This window comes from Protopterus annectens, chromosome 6.part0 (genome assembly GCF_019279795.1).
Source record: "Protopterus annectens isolate FY-2018-M chromosome 6.part0, PAN1.0, whole genome shotgun sequence".
NCBI classification, from domain to species: Eukaryota; Metazoa; Chordata; order Ceratodontiformes; family Protopteridae; genus Protopterus; species Protopterus annectens.
This window is the reverse complement of record NC_056737.1, coordinates 1451609445-1451625846: the sequence shown is the minus strand read 5'-3', so window position 1 is coordinate 1451625846 and position 16402 is coordinate 1451609445.

The following is a 16402-nucleotide window of genomic DNA, read 5'->3' as shown; positions in this document are numbered from 1 at the left end:
GATAGTAGAGGGGATAAGGTTACCATACATCCGGGTTTCCCCGGACACGTCCTCTTTTTTGGGCTCCTGTCCAGGTGGTTTTTGAAAATTCTGCGATTTGTCCGGGTTTTAAAATCCAGACAAATTGCAGAATTTTCAAAAAACAGATATTCCTATTTCGGAGTCTTTCCTCTGCTTTGTTTTTTTTTTTTTGATTGGCTCATATATCGGTATATGAGCCAGTCAAAAAACGGAGCTCTGTTTAATGCTGAACTGCTTGATGTTCCGCATTGAACAAAAGAGGGTATGCTGTGCGCGTTTTTGATTGTCTCGTATACTGGTATATGAGCCAATCAAAAAGCGGAGCACTTTTCAATGCGGAACAGCTTGATGTTCCACATTGAACAGAAGAGGGTCTGCTGTGCGTGTTTTTGATTGGCTCGTATACTGGTATATGAGCCAATCAAAAAGTGGAGCTCTGTTCAATGCGGAACAGCTTAATGTTCTGCATTGAACAGAAGAGGGTCTGCTGTGTGCATTTTTGATAGGCTCGTATACGAGCCAATCAAAAAGCGGAGCTCTGTTCAATGCGGAACTGCTTGATGTACTGCACTGAACAGAAGAGGGTCCACTGTGCGAGGTTTTGATTGGCTCGTATACTGGCATACAGGCCAATCAAGAATTGCCAAACACAGACCTTTTTTTTTTGCTTTTCAATCTAATCTGGTGGTCCCCTGCCATAAACAAACTATACAACAGATGGAAGAAGCTGTTGCAGAAAAGAGGAAAATCCCAGGATGCAAAATCTCTCTTACCAGCCTTAGTAAGAAGCAGAGATCCCTCATAAAATCCTCTAAAGCTAGTTACAAAAATAAAATTGCCAAAGATTCCAAGGACAACCACAAGGCATTCTATAGTCAGGAGTGGCCTTAGGTCAACTGGTTCCCTAGGCAAAAGGGTTACATGGCACCCCACACCACACCACTCTGTGCCCCATCCTGGTTTACTTACAGCAAATAAATACTGGAAAAGCACCTCTGTTAGAGCAGTGCCCTAGGCAGCCACCTAGTTGGCCTGTGCCTAAGGCCGGCTATGTCTATAGTTATGTCAAGAATCTAAATGGCAATGCTCAGATCTGCTCTGAGCTACAACAGAATGACATTAAATAACTGATCCCAAGGATATTGACAATATCCTGGCAGATCGATTCAGTGCCAACTGCAACCCCCTCTCACCCCCTAAAAGGCCCATCTCAATACCAAAAGATTGCCAAATTCCGGTAATCACACCAGCACAAAGGAGTAGCTATGGGGGCCTCATGTGCCCCCATATATGCTAATTTGGTCCTTCTTGAATGGGAGAATGATTTTGTTTTCAAAAGTGATTTTTTTTGGGTACATGAATTTATATGTTAGGTTCCTGGATAATATTTTTTATTTTATGGAAGGTTCCAGAGAACAAGATTATGGAATTTGTTGAATATTTGAATGGTACCACAGAATTTTTAAAATTTACTTTTGGATACAATGAGAGGGGTATCACTTATTGGGAGACTTATATACTAAAGTAAAATAACAGTTTTAGATCTAAGGTTTTTAGGCAGTCTACCTTTAGTAATTCATATTTAGAGTACTCCAGTAATCATCCAACACATCAAAAAAAGAGGATTATTAAGGGACAACTCATTTGGTTGGCCTGAATGGCATCCCATTTTGAAGATATAGAAAGTGAATTACAAAAAGTAGTGACTTTATTTAAAGAAAGGGGGTACCCCCATAAGATTATTCAAGAAAACCTTGATTATGTTAGGAATGAGTGGGGGGAGAAATATAAACCTCTGTTGGGTAGACCTGAAGGTATTAGAAATGATGTACAAGTAGAAGGGGAAGTGAACAAAGAATTTGAGAGAGCCATGGTGGTCCCTTTTTGTAATAAGGCAAAAGAGGTGAAAAAGATTGTTGAAAATAATTGGGCTATTTCATAGTTTCATAGTATAGTACTAGGCTATCTGCCCTGGGGCATTTGTAAGCCTAGCCATAGTGATGTGGCTTTTGCCACCCCATGAAATGGTACAAAAATGTACAGAATAAGTTTAGAATACTGTGCCTCTGTCTAGTAGTGACACAATGAAGGTCCCCTTATATAATAGAATTAGTTTACTGTGCCCCTGTCTAGCAGTGACACAGATGTGACCTCTGGGGTAAACTTACAATCTCCCATCCACTCATCAAGATTTCTCTTGAAGAGAGTCAGTGAGGGGCTCTGCCTAATATGAACTGGGATCTTGTTCCAAAGCATGGGAAGCCTCTGGGTTATGAATCTATCCCTCCAGCATGTCCTATTCATACTTGTGCTGAGGTTTAAGTCTTTAGCTCTCGTGGTCCTGATGGATTTGGATTTTTTGAGGTGGAGCATGTCCATCAGATCCTGATTTGACATGGCCTTGTACGTCAGGCAGAGATCACCTCTGAGCAGGCGGTATGCTACTGAATAGAGCTGAAGTTTCTTTAGTCTGGCAGAATAAGACATATGTTGGAGACCCTTGATCCTCTTGGTGAGGTACTTTTGTGGTCTCTCCAGCTGTTGCAAATGCCGGGTGAGGTACATACCAAATGGGGCATTGTACTCAATCATGGGTCTGATGAGGGAGGAATATAGGGGTACAATGACATCCTTGGATCTGGATGTGAATCCCTTCATGATGAGGTGTGCAAGGTAGAATGTTTTTCTAACCATTTTGGCAACGTGGGTGTTAAATGAGAGGTCGCTGTCGACTTGGGTCCCTAGGTCTCTGATTACTTTTTCCATACTCAGTGGGTTGCTGTCTATGTGATAATTTGTGGGTACTTTGTTTTTCCCAAAGGGGATGACTATACATTTTTTGGCATTTAGTTTAAGGCCGTGACTCCGGCACCAGTTGTCCGTTTCTGTGAGGCCTTTTTACAGGATGTGTGTGTCTGCTGGTGTATTGACTATGGCGCCTAGTTTGCAGTCATCTGTGAACTTTGTCAGCCACAGCCCTCCCATGATTGCTTTAACATCTGAGAAGTAAATGCCGAACAAGAGGGGTCCCAGGACAGATCCCTGTGGGACACCAATTGTGACTGGCTTTGAGTCTGACATTGCTCCAGCGATTTTAACTTTATGGGTTCTGTCCTTTAGCCAGTTTGCAACCCATCTAGTGACATAAGGGTTTACTTTTAAGCTGTTGAGCTTATCTATGATGCCTGAGTGGGGTATTGTGTTGAAGGCCTCAGCCAAGTCCAGGTATGCTGTATGGACTGCTTTGCCCTCATCAATGGCTCTAGTGACTGTTTCGAAAAAGTCAACCAGGTTTAAAAGGCAGGATCTGCCCTTTACAAAGCCAAACTCGGTGGGGTCAAGTGTCTGTAGGTCCCCTAAGTCTCTGTTTATGAGTTCCATAATGATTCTTTCCATAGCTTTGCAGACCAGGCTGGTTAAGCTTATGGGGCGGTAGTTTCCAGGGTCTGTAGAGGCACCCCCCTTGTGGAGTGGGACCACTGTTGCTGTACGCCAGTGTTCAGGTACATATCCCGAAGTAAGGCTAAGGTTAAATAGCATTTTTATGTGTGGGTTTAGCTCATCTTGGAGTTCACGTAACACGCAACCCGGGATACCGTCAGATCCCATTGATGCTGTGTTTTTTGCTTTGTTTAGGGCGGTTCTCACTTGGACATCTGAGATGACAGGGAGATTACATTCAGCTGGGATAAGTATTTCTTCTTTTGGGGGTGAAGAAGGGGAGACATTTGCACTGAACCTGTCAGCCAGAATGTTGGCAATATCTGTGGGTTCATTGTATTTTTTGTTGTTTTGAACCAACTCTGAGCATATCTGAGGGTTGCCGCCCAGGTTTCTAACATAGCTGAAGAAGGCTTTGTGGTTATCTTTAGTGTCCTTAGCGATTTTTCTCTCAAAGTTGGCCTTGGATGTTTTTATGAGAGAATGTAGTTTTCTGCTAATGTTGATCAGAGATGTCTTCCCTTCATGGGATTTTGCTCTGACGTGCAGTAGCTTCCTTCTTTTGTTATACAATTTGTTTATGGCTGAGGTCCACCAGACAGGATGCTTACCTTTGGTGGAGAGGGACTTGGATTTGTTTGGGATTGCATGATCCATGCATTCTTGGAGATGTCCATAGAAAGCATTTGTGAAGGATTCGGCATTGTGGGATGTGGTATCCACTGGCACAGTGGGCTTAAAGGATACCATCTCAGTCTTAAGAAGAGTGGATTCTGGTTTTGAGAAGTTTTTCACTGTGGTCCTTTATGCTGGGGTGGAGGTGGGATATGTATATCCAGGGTAATTAGTTTGTGGTCAGATCTCACTAGTGAGGGGTATACTTCCGGTGTGGAGCATTTTGTCCCCATGTTTGTGATGATCAGGTCTAGTATATTATCTCCCCTAGTGGGAGAGGTGACCAGTTGTTCCAGTGCATTTGAATTTATGAATTCCAGGAACCTTTGGGCTAGGGTATTAGGGCTAGAATAATGTACCCAATCTGTGTTTGGGTAGCTGAAGTCTCCCAGTATGATGGTATTTTGTAATACATTCATATCCTCCAGTGTCTTCAGGAAGGCTGAGTGGGGTTCTTGAGATTGGGAGGGTGGTCTGTAACATGCTACCAGTTGTATAGCAGTTTTGCCTATGGTTAGTTGCACCTGTATGGTCTCTGATGTTTCATGTGTTGCTACTAACCTGGAGGTGTGGGTGTCCTTGATGAATATGGACACTCCCCCTCCCTTTGTGGTTCGGCCCGGGTTTTGGGGCCGAAAAGCATGATATGAGGTATAGTCTGGTAGCACTGAGTGCTCTCAGGAGCCTTGAACCAGGTTTCAGTTACTGCACAGACGTCGATGTTCTCCATGCTGAGGAGTGCATCAAGTGCCTGCATCTTGAGATTTAGACTTCTGTCATTGAGCAGCATTACCCTTAGTTTTTTTCCATTTTTGTTTTCTAAGGAGGTGGGTTTGTCTTTTGAGCCTTGCCTAAAAAAGGCACTATGGGGGTGGCAAGAGCCTTAGCCAATATCCGGAAGCCCAGTGGTGACAGGTGTAAGCCATCCCTTGCGAAGCAGCGTGGCTTGTCCAACATGTCATCCCAGGCAGACAGACATTGGATCCCCTTAGAATGACACCAGTACTTGAGCCAATTGTTAAAGCTGATCATCTTGTCTTTGTATTGTGGTATCATTCTTGGTGAGGGCAAGATGCTGCTCAGGGTCAGGGTCATACCAGCCTGGGCTACATAATCGGAGAGCTCCTCTATGTCTCTTTTCATGTAGTCCAGGGAGGTACGTCTCAGGTCATTCACACCAGCATGGACAATGACGGAGTCATATTTGTACTTGCTTTGGAGTGACCTGAGTGCATGTGTTATGTGGCGGATCCTAGCTCCCGATAGACAGCTCACAGTCACCTTCTCCTTGTTCAGCCTGGTCAGCGGGACATTAGTGTGTCTGACTATAGAGTCACCTATTACTAGTGTATTAGGCAAGGTGTTTGGCCTTAAGGGCTGTGATTGGTTGACACACTGATTTATTGAAGTATGTGTTGCATGTGTTTTGTTTTGAGGTGGTGGATTTTGGATGTCTGCTTTGGGAGCCTCTGTTGTTTTGGTAAGTTTTTTATTAGAGCCTCCGAGTATGTCTTTGTGTTTTTATGTGTTTGGTTTGCAGTTGTGGTAGGTCTATGTGGGACTGGGATTGTTGTGTGTGTGGTTGCCATCTCCTCCTGTCTGGTCATGCCAGCCTTGAGTTGAGAGAGTTCAGCCTCCAGTTTGGCTATATAGTTGCATCTCTCACATGTATTTGTGTTTGTTGGGAGGAGGAGAGGGTTGTCTGTGTACATGAGACAATTGTAGCATTGTCTGAAGATACCCAGATTGACTAGCTGAATTGGAGACGACGCCAGTAATCTACCACTCGACATGCTAGGACAGTATAAGGGAGTGCTGTACCTTTAAGGGAAGTGGATATTCACAGGGGTGGTAAGTAGATGTAGTGCTTTACTTAGTACGAGAGTGCTTACTTAGTAGAGAAGTATTGAGAACAAGTGCTAGGCTTATAATATAGTGAGTAGTCTGGTTATACCAAGAGTACAGCTTCCTTAAGGGAAAATTTGAAGAGCAGACCTGGCGGGGCCAGAAGAAGTTTAACCTTGTTTAACTGGCGCTGCACTATGCGCACAACCACGCAAAGCCGTGCAAACGCGGATTTTAAACAGTGAACTACAAAAGAGCTAGAAATGGTCCAAAACAACCAATTACTACAGCTTCTTGTGCTGAGGTCACTTTCTACAGGGACAGATAGGCTGCTCAAGGCTCCCCACTCCCACTGGTGAGCAAAGAAACTTCCTTCTATCCAAGTAAGTTAATGGACAACACAGAAACTACACCACAGCCCAGAATACAGCAATACCTGTAAACTGGTCTAAACTAGTAGAGGAGAGGTGGGAAAACAAGGATTATTTTTTTGTTTTTTTGTTTTCTTGGTAGAAACACACAGAAAATGCAGAAACAGTGATAAATTAGATACACAGGCTAGCACACTTTAGTGGGCAGCCTCCACAGTTAAATTAAACAAACAAACAAACAAACTTTCGATCAAATTCGACTAAAATGTAACTTTAAGTGCAGATTTTAAAATAATGCAGCAAACAGTTAAAAAACAGTTCAAGCTAGTTCAGGGTAAGCTACAGAAGCTATTCCAAGTGAAAAAAAGCAAAGATACTTAAATCCAGAAAGTAGTCGCTTTTCTGAGTTCCCTGCTGCTAGGACCACTCTGCAGAACCACGAGGAGCTTGTCTGAGCAGTATAGCCAGAAAAAAACGCCCAGAGGCGGATTTTAAATGGTGAACTACAAAAGAGCTAGAAATGGTCCAAAACAACCAATTACTACAGCTTCTTGTGCTGAGGTCACTTCCTACAGGGACAGATAGGCTGCTCAAGGCTCCCCACTCCCACTGGTGAGCAAAGAAACTTCCTTCTATCCAAGTAAGGTAATGGACAACACAGAAACTACACCACAGCCCAGAATACAGCAATGCCTGTAAACTGGTCCAAACTAGTCGAGGAGAGGCGGGAAAACAAGGATTATTTTTTTGTTTTTTTGGTAGAAACACACAGAAAATGCAGAAACAGTGATAAATTAGATACACAGGCTAGCACATTTTAGTGGGCAGCCTCCACAGTTAAATTAAACAAACGAACAAACAAACTTTCGATCAAATTCGACTAAAATGTAACTTTAAGTGCAGATTTTAAAATAATGCAGCAAACAGTTAAAAAACAGTTCAAGCTAGTTCAGGGTAAGCTACAGAAGCTATTCCAAGTGAATAAAAGCAAAGATACTTAAATGTTTTAAGGAACAATTCAAAGTTGTGGTCAGTAGTGGGTGTTAGACCTAATTTTGTTTTTAAGACGAGGGTAAACCTTAAGAAAGGCTTTGAAAATGTCCCAAAAAGGACTGACAAATATGGTACAAAAATGTGGAAACTGCTCCCAGTGTAAACATATTTATACCAAAGATAATGTAACACTTGGAAACATGTTGAAAACCAAGATAAAGTTTAGTTATGGTAATTGCCAGAGTAAAGGTGTGATATATTTGGCCATGTGTTCATCCTGTCCCAGTTTTTATGTTTGTAAAACTGAAAGAAGATTAAGGAACAGGATATATGAACACATGTACCAAATTTCCACCAGCAATAATAATAATAATGCCCTGTTTAAACATTTTACTAGTTGTCCCACTTTTTTCGGTTTTAAGTTTGCCATCCTGGAGAAGGTTTTGGCAAACCCCAGAGGGGGAGATTTTAAAAGCTACATAGAGGAAAGAGAGGTCAGATGGCAGATTAAATTACAAGCAAGCCAAAGTCCAGGACTTAATGAAATGATTTCAATGAAGCCTATTTTAAATAGGAAAGCTAGCTGTTCGGTTTAGCCATGTTTTACAATGTTTACACATTTTATGTATATTCATTACATATTTTACATATTTTTAGATGTTGTTTTTAATATTTGTCAAAAGCATTTTTATAGATTGATTTTAACAGACATTAGGAAAAAGTTGTGTATGTGTTCAGTACTTGGCTAGAGTGATGGGCATATTTATTGGGGAAGGTTTAAAGATGTGTTAATTTATGAGGTGTTGCCTTTAATTGTTGGTTATTTAAGGAGAATGGGTAATTGGACACCAGATTCTGATGAAGTCCCTGTTTGAAGGGAAGAAAGCGCTCAATCTGTGTGTGTAAATCTGTGTGTGCAGTCTAAGCTGTTGAGTTCTTCGTGTTTGCTGTGGAAATTTTCGTGTTGTTGTGGATTCGTACAACAATAAAGTGGATTTGGTCTGTGCAGCAGCAATGTGACTTATTTTGCTTACATTTGTTGTTCCTGACACTGCTTTGGGTTCCATTTCTTTGTTTTTGTATATTGTTTACTATGTCAAGGAGGCAAGCTGAGGCTGTGTATGATTATGACCTTCCAATAAAAATAGCAAAATCAAATAAATAATTTCTAACAAAAATAAGATTACGAGCTTTAAGATGTCCAAGACTTTCCTTATTTGAGTATACTATTCTCTAAGTATGGATCTTGTGGAAAGATATAACATATTTAAAATTGAAGTTTGAGAAAATATGCAAAACATTGTATAAACTGTCAGTGTTTTCAGTGGAATTCTCATTTGGCCATTAATTTTTCATGAAAGCAAAATTACTTCTGATGATAACATAAGTGAAAGGCGCAGTGCTGCTACAGTTAGCATTGTCACCTCACAGCAAGATGTTCTCTGGTTTGATTCTTGGCTGGGGTTCCTTCTGTGCAGAGTCTGCATGTCCTTCCTGCATTTGTATTTGTTTCTTCTGGGTGTTCCGGTTTCCTCCCACATTCCAGAGTGTTTCTCCGTGGGCATCTGCTAAAAATGGGCTCTGTCCCATTCAGACTTTCCTGATAAACAAATATTAAATAAATAAAATATGGTATGATGTGAAAAGTTTGGGATATCTAAAACCTGTTTGCTGAGTTCTAACAAAAACAATGAGATTAACACTATCATTCTACTAAAATAAACTAAACAAGTGCTTACTACTGGAAATGAGCAATAATTATTAGATGTTGATTGTTTAGATAGGCCAACATCATAATAGTACAGAGAGATGAGATGATATTATAGATTCATTAGAGAAAAGATGATAAGGAATGGAGGGTTAAGGAAAAGGTATATGCCGTTTTCCCCAGTGTAGTGCGATCCTGGAGTTAGTATATATAGTTAGGGGGGGTGGGGGGGAAGCACCCCCATGTTGAGAGGCATGGCCACTTAGTTTGGTTTTATATAGTCTGGTTTCTGTTAAGAGGATAAGTAAGTAGTTTTTAAGTTGTGGAAAGAGGTAGTTATAAGTTTTGTGAGTGTGTTTGTCTATGGTTTCCCATTTTGTCTTTTGAAATTTAGCATTGTAAGCTGTTGGTGAAATGAGATTCAGTGAAATGAGTTGTCAGTGTTGTGAAATTTAGGTGACTTGGTCTCAGTGAAATGAAAATAAGTGAAATGGGATTTCAGTGACCTAAAGTAGACCCATATATATATATATATATATATATATATATCCTATGTCATGAAGATATTAATGCATTTTTGGTGCAATAAGAAAAACAAGGAAATAAGAGCAGCACAATGTTCTACATTTAATAATTAAACATGTAATAATGATTACATGTGTTATTGATATGACCTAAAACAAAAAAAATTGATAGCAAATTTGGTACGTTACAAGTATTAGGTGTTCAAGGTAACAATTTTCTCTGACAGATTTGGTGCTGCGATAATGGAAAAAGCTAATCCTTTTGATTCAGAAGCTATAGAAGACAATACATATAATCACAACATGTCTTTTTATAATGATATAATCCATAATACACATAATTACAATGAGTCCTTCATACAATCTGATGTGGAAATATTAATTCCAACAGTTTATGTCTGAATTACGATTTAATGATTCTTAAACATCCCAGGAAAATAGTGACTAGTTTTCTCACCTTTCAAGCCCATAAGGCAACACACCACACAGCCAAACATTCTAGTTATTGGGGATTCCATTTTAAGACATACCGATGCCCCCTTATTAGGCTAAACAAGGAGAACATCACAGTGAGCTATCTGTCTGGAGACAGGATCTGCCAAATCATGCATGCACAGTTATTTAAACCACAAGTACCAGTATGACATGGTCATAGTCCATGTTGACATAAATTACCTAAGATGTATCTCACTGCGCGATATGGAGAGATATGATGGAGCTTTCTAAATATGTGTCCCAGGTGGGTATGAATCTGGCATTGAGTAGCATCCTACCTTCAATAATGATGATCCCACAGTACCAGCAAAAAATGACTGACTTTAACAATTGGCTTTGTTTTTGGTGTCACAACAAGAGGATCCAGTATCTTTCAGCCTGTAGAGACATGCTTGACTAACCACGATGTTTTGCCACAGATGACTTACATTTGTCACCCCTTGGCATCTGTATACTGACAACAATTTTATCTACTCCATAGTGCATTTCTTAGGCTGCACCAAGTTGTTAAACCCTACAACATAAAAAAAAAATCACTCATGACTACCTAAAGTACTGCTGCACAATGCTGGGAAGTTAAATAAAAACAGCACTGACTGGAAGCAATCCTCAACCTGGAGAATGCAGACATATGTGCAATCATGGAAACATGGTTCAGAACCATGGAAATCACCCCAGCTAACACAGGCTACAATGCCTTTCATACATTTCAAGCCCTCTTGCTTCAGGAAAAAAACAAAGGCAGGAGGTGTCTCAGTGTTTATAAAGGACAAGCAAACTGCTAGACTGGTCCAACAACATGACTTAGGTGTGGCCCTGTATCATAACCTTGCTAGGTACAGATCCCCTAACATGAGTCTGCAAAATCACACCTCCTACCTAAACTAACTGGGATCCCTTAACATTCAGCCTAAAGCCATACTTATAGGAGACTTCAAATACCCCTCCATAAACTGGGAGACTTATATGACCCATGGGTCACTTGCTCAGGGGTTTTTGGACTTCATCAACACAAACATCCTGGAGCAAGTAGTTAACTCCCCATCTAGAGGTACAAATATCCTAGACCTAGTACTCATGGACATGGGGTGATACCACTCCCTCCCATGTATTAACTCCTCTCTGGTAAGATCTGTACACAAAATGATCTCCTTTAGTATTAAAACTAACCTAGAATGCCCATCAAACTCCAAACCTGTTAGGAACTTTGCTAAGGCCAATTACCTTAAACTAAGTGACAGCTTATAAAACTTCCATGCCTCTCTGAATGCAGATGACACTGAGGCCTACTCTGACCTGTACACAAAAGCAGTGTGCAACCACATTCATAGCTGCATAGAAGAGACAGTACCTGTCTGAGTCAAACCTATGATTACTGGGAAAAATAAACAACCCTGGTGGACCCTTAGCATAAATAGGCTATTCAACAGCATGAAAGAAGCTCTCTCCAAAGCCAAGAAGGGACAGACAGAACAGTGCAAAAAGACACTCACCAGTCTAAGCAAATAAATTGCAGAGCTGGTCAAATCTACCAAAGCAAACTATGAGGTAAAGATAGCCTCCCAGGTGAAAGATGACCATAAGGCTTTTTTTAATTATGTTCGTAACCTCAGAGAAAATGTTCAACAATGTGCTGAGTTAAGTGTGAGATGCAAAACTTACATGCAGCCTGAAACTATAACAAACCTGCTGACTGGCAAGTTCAGTCCAAATTTCTACTCCCCCCTCACCTATTACCACACCCAAGGAAACACTGCAACCATTCCCCTATTAGTCATTACAAGGGTACAAGTCCTTACTACACATGCTAAAGCCAAAAACACAGCATCCATAGGTCCCAACAACATTCCAGGATGCTTCTTATATAGCTTAAAATAGAATCTATCGTGGCCACTAAAAACCCTCTTTAATCACAGCCTCTGGATGGGCTTTATCTCAGAGGAAAGGAGGCCTGCAACAGACATCCCCTCTGCACAAGGATAGCCCATCAACTGACCCAGGGAACTACTGACCCATAAACTTGACCAGTCTTATCTGCAAGGCCATGGAGAAAATTTTCATGGACCTGATCAATAATGACATAGGAAATCTCCAAGCATTGGGCAGACTTAATTTGGCTTTGCCAAATGGAGATCTTGTCTGCTAAATTTGATGGACTTCTTTGAGAAAGTCACCAGGGCCATGGATGAGGGTAAAATGGCACACGTCACTTATCTAGACCAGGCCAAAGCTTTCAACACAATGAATGTGTGTATGATCATAGATAAAATTACTGAGTTAGGAGTTGGGAATAAACCCTTACATCATCAGATGGATAGCAAACTGGCTCACTGACAGGAGACATGCTGTCCGGATAGGTGAATCCATTTCCAGTAAGAAACTTTTTACTAGCAGTGTCCCACAGGGATCAGTGTTGGACCCCTCCTGTTTGGTATATACTTCTCTGAAGTGAAGGCCAGAGCTGGGGGTCTCTGGCCCAACAAGTTCAATGAAGACTGTAAGCTGTGAGTAATCACTTAATCCCCAGATGATGTTGACATCCTACAAACAGGCCTAAAAATGACAAACAATTGATGCCAAAGCCATGGTCTGAAACTGAATGCTAAAAAATGTGTAATCATACCTTTCCGTAAATTAGATATCCCTGGAAATTATAATATTGCTACTACACCCTTAAAAGTAGACCTGGTGGTGAATGACCTAGGAACACAGATAGATAGTAACCTAAACTTTGACCACCAGGCAGCTACAATAGTGAGGAAATCTTTCTGTGTGACTCAAATTATAAGTAAAGGCATGGGATCAAATTCAAAGGAAGTCACATTTCCATTGTACTCAGCCCTCACCAGGCCCATAATCGATTACAATGCTCCCTTCTGCATGGACCTAACCAGGCACTTATACAAAACAGGAGCAGCCCCAGAGGTTTCTCACTAAAACAATATGCAGTCTGACTAAAGGCCCTAAGCCTTTAATCCATCTCATATCGTTTATTGAGAGGTGACTTATGCCTGACCTACAAGGCATTCTTTGATCCAGCCCTAACAACTATGTTACATATTCGCAAGAAAAATTATACAAGGGTTACGTGTTGCATGTTCCTGAACCTTATATGTGACTCTAACAGAACTTGCTGGAGAGACATATTTGTATCCCATAGGCTTCCTTGCCTATTTAATAAACTTTTCATCTTTGTTAAACAAAACCCGACCCTCACTCTCTTCAGTCTCTTACTTTACTTAACTTTTTTCCTCCAAATTGTGCACATCCATGAGCTGTGTAAAATTAGGCACTGTGACTTGTTTCCACTGTAAGCTATTTCTCTGGATGCATCTACTGTTAAAAAATGAGAATCACCTAAAATGTAGCTTTAAGTGACTACCTCCTCTGCCTATAAAAAGGGCTGCCATCATTAGGAGGAAGAAGAATGGGGACTGGTCACATTAATCATTTGTATGACCTTCTTATAAGCAAACATTGCAAACCTTTTTTTTAAACTTTCATATTGTATTTCAGGACATATGACCCTCATAAACGTGAGCACATCCTCTCATATTACATGTGATGGACTATATAAAAAAGTTCTGCAATTAAGCTTTCATAATTGGCTTCAAGGAATATGAGCCCCACAGATGCAGAGACATTATTACATATTGTTATAAAACAAAATAGTAAAGTCTGATGATAGCCTCGTAAAAGCAGGCATCGTTAATGATCAAAATGGAAACCACTCCATTAGATGGACCTGATGAAGCTCAGGCCAAAGTGTTTTCTTAAATATAGTTCTATAGTTATAGCTCATGGTGGGTTGTCATGTTTGTTAAAAGTTGAAAATTAAAAATAAAACCTTTTAACTAAGAATGAGGTTCCACAGGCTGCTGAGCAGATAAACCCTCATGGGTCTTTCAGGAATATTCAAATTAGGGACTAACCTCTAAACTTTGGGGTTGGCTCCTTATTTTTCCATCTCGTGGAATTCCTCCATTCAGCTATCCTGAGCCCTCCCAGCATTATCTGTAACTGCCATTAAATAATTGACCTGTTGGATGTAATGTATTAGAACAAGAACACTCATCCATCTACCTATTTAATTGAATAAACTACTTGAAACTTCAACAAGGCATCTTTAGTCCTCCTACAGGGAGGGTATCAGAGAGAGAGAGAGAGAGAGAGAGAGAGAGTATCCTAGATCTGCTAGATAAAGTGATTTTATTTGGACTAATCCTTTGTACTCTGTTCCATCCCGTATCTGGGAAATTAACATACAATATTATCATATCCTGGGTATTACTGGCTAGGCTTGTAAAGGCTCTTGTGTCATTAGCCTAGTAATCGCCTACAGGCCTATGAACCTAAACCAGGAATGAACTCACCATAAAACATGTGACAATTGATTTTTTTAATGTTGGGGAAATAAGAAGCAAATGTAGTTGAGGGTGATGTAATCAGTAGCTATATTCGTTGAATTTAAATGTATATGTATCTGCAAATATGCTATCAGACAATTATTGTTAATGCAGCTGATGAATTAGAACTGAGCTGACTACTTTGGTGTTCCTTTGGGCCTTTGAAGTTGGTTTTGAATATAGTTCCTAGGTGGCTTTGACAGTCGAGTGGGTAACACAACATACTGTACAATCTTGTAGGACAGATTGATATTACCGAGTAATAATTTTCCATTTCCAAAGCTCATGAATTTGTATCACCACAAATGCTTTTGGCATCTGCTATACATGAAGCATTATCTAAATTATTGCAAGTCCTCTGAGGTTTGCCATAGAACTGCATAAGTTTAAGAAAGAGTATTGTACAAAGACTGTACACTGACATTCGTGTTTGATGGGTACGTGCAACTTTGTTGCAGGATGCAACCTTAGGCTCTATTTGAGAACAAATACCTGCATTCCAAAAAACAAAAACATATATACATGCAGAGATTGGGTCTATATTATCAAAATGGCATTACAGTGAATGCTGTTTCAATGACAAATATAGAGATAAATCCAAAAACAGCAAAACCCCAGGTCACCATTTTTTTTCTAGACCAACAAGAAACAACACCCCCCCCAACACCCACCCTAACTAAATATACCAACTCAAAGATCACACTTCAGTGGGGTAAAGGGCAATGTCATGGCTCAGGCCAAGCAATTTTTTTCCCTAGGAAAGAAATTGCTGACCTGAGCTTTCATTGTTTTGGGATTTTGCTCTATATTTGTCATCAAAACGGCATTCGCTGCAATGCACTTTCAACAATATAATGTAGACTCACAGAGATTTAGGTCACAGTCAGTGTTTTGACTATGTCTGTGTGGCAGTTTAATTGCATGTATGTATGTGTGTGTGTGTGTGTGTGTGTGTGTGTGTGTGTGTGTGTGTGTGTGTGTGTGTGTGTGTGTGTGCATGTGTGCATGTGTATGTGCATCTGTGTGTGCGTGCCCACATGTGTGTGCATGTATATGTACATGTTTCTGTGCATGTGTGTGTGAGTGCACTAGAAAAACTAAAACTCTTAATTCACATGGCAAAAGATGTAGAACACTTTAAGGTTCAGTTACCAACCATTATAGAAAATGCATCCAAACATTCCAAATGCTTAGAAGAAGACACAGAGCATTAAGTTAAGATATTGCAGGTCATTGAAAGCAGCCTGCTGGTAAAGGCCACAATAATAACTGTTATTTTTCAGAAAGATTACTGAATCTGGACTGTCTTCAACACTATAAATGCATGGAAATCTGGCATTTTTAATAGGATCAGATAAGGAACAGTACTTACACTTTAGTTTTTCAGTATCTGTATTAGTACTTGTTTGCTTTGTTCATTATTCATTGGTTGCATCTGTTTTTTTTATTCGTCTTTTTTGTGGAACCCAGTAATGTCTCTGCAGACTAACCATAATTAGCTGGCAACATGAATGCAAAATTATTGTTTTAAATGGAGTGAATGCCTTAAATTTCAACTTATTAACCAAATACATGTGAAGTAATTTTAAAAACTTGAAATAGTCACCCAGAAAATGAACTCGGCCACTGATATAAGGATAATTCCAACTTTATTCAGCCAAAAAAAAAAAATTAACTGTGTCTTAGTTAATTGAAATGATCGGAACTAGAGGTATGAAAGGATTTTGGTTACACACAGTCCACATCTGATGAAGGTTTAAATGAACACGTACTGTATAAAGAGAGCGTTTATGTTTTTTATTTTTATTTTTTTGGCTGAATATAGTTAGAATTATCCTTATATCAGTGGCTGAGTTCATTTTCTGGGTGCCTTGGACTATTTCAAGTATTTTTTGGTGCCTTTGGCATTTTCTTTCTGTGTTT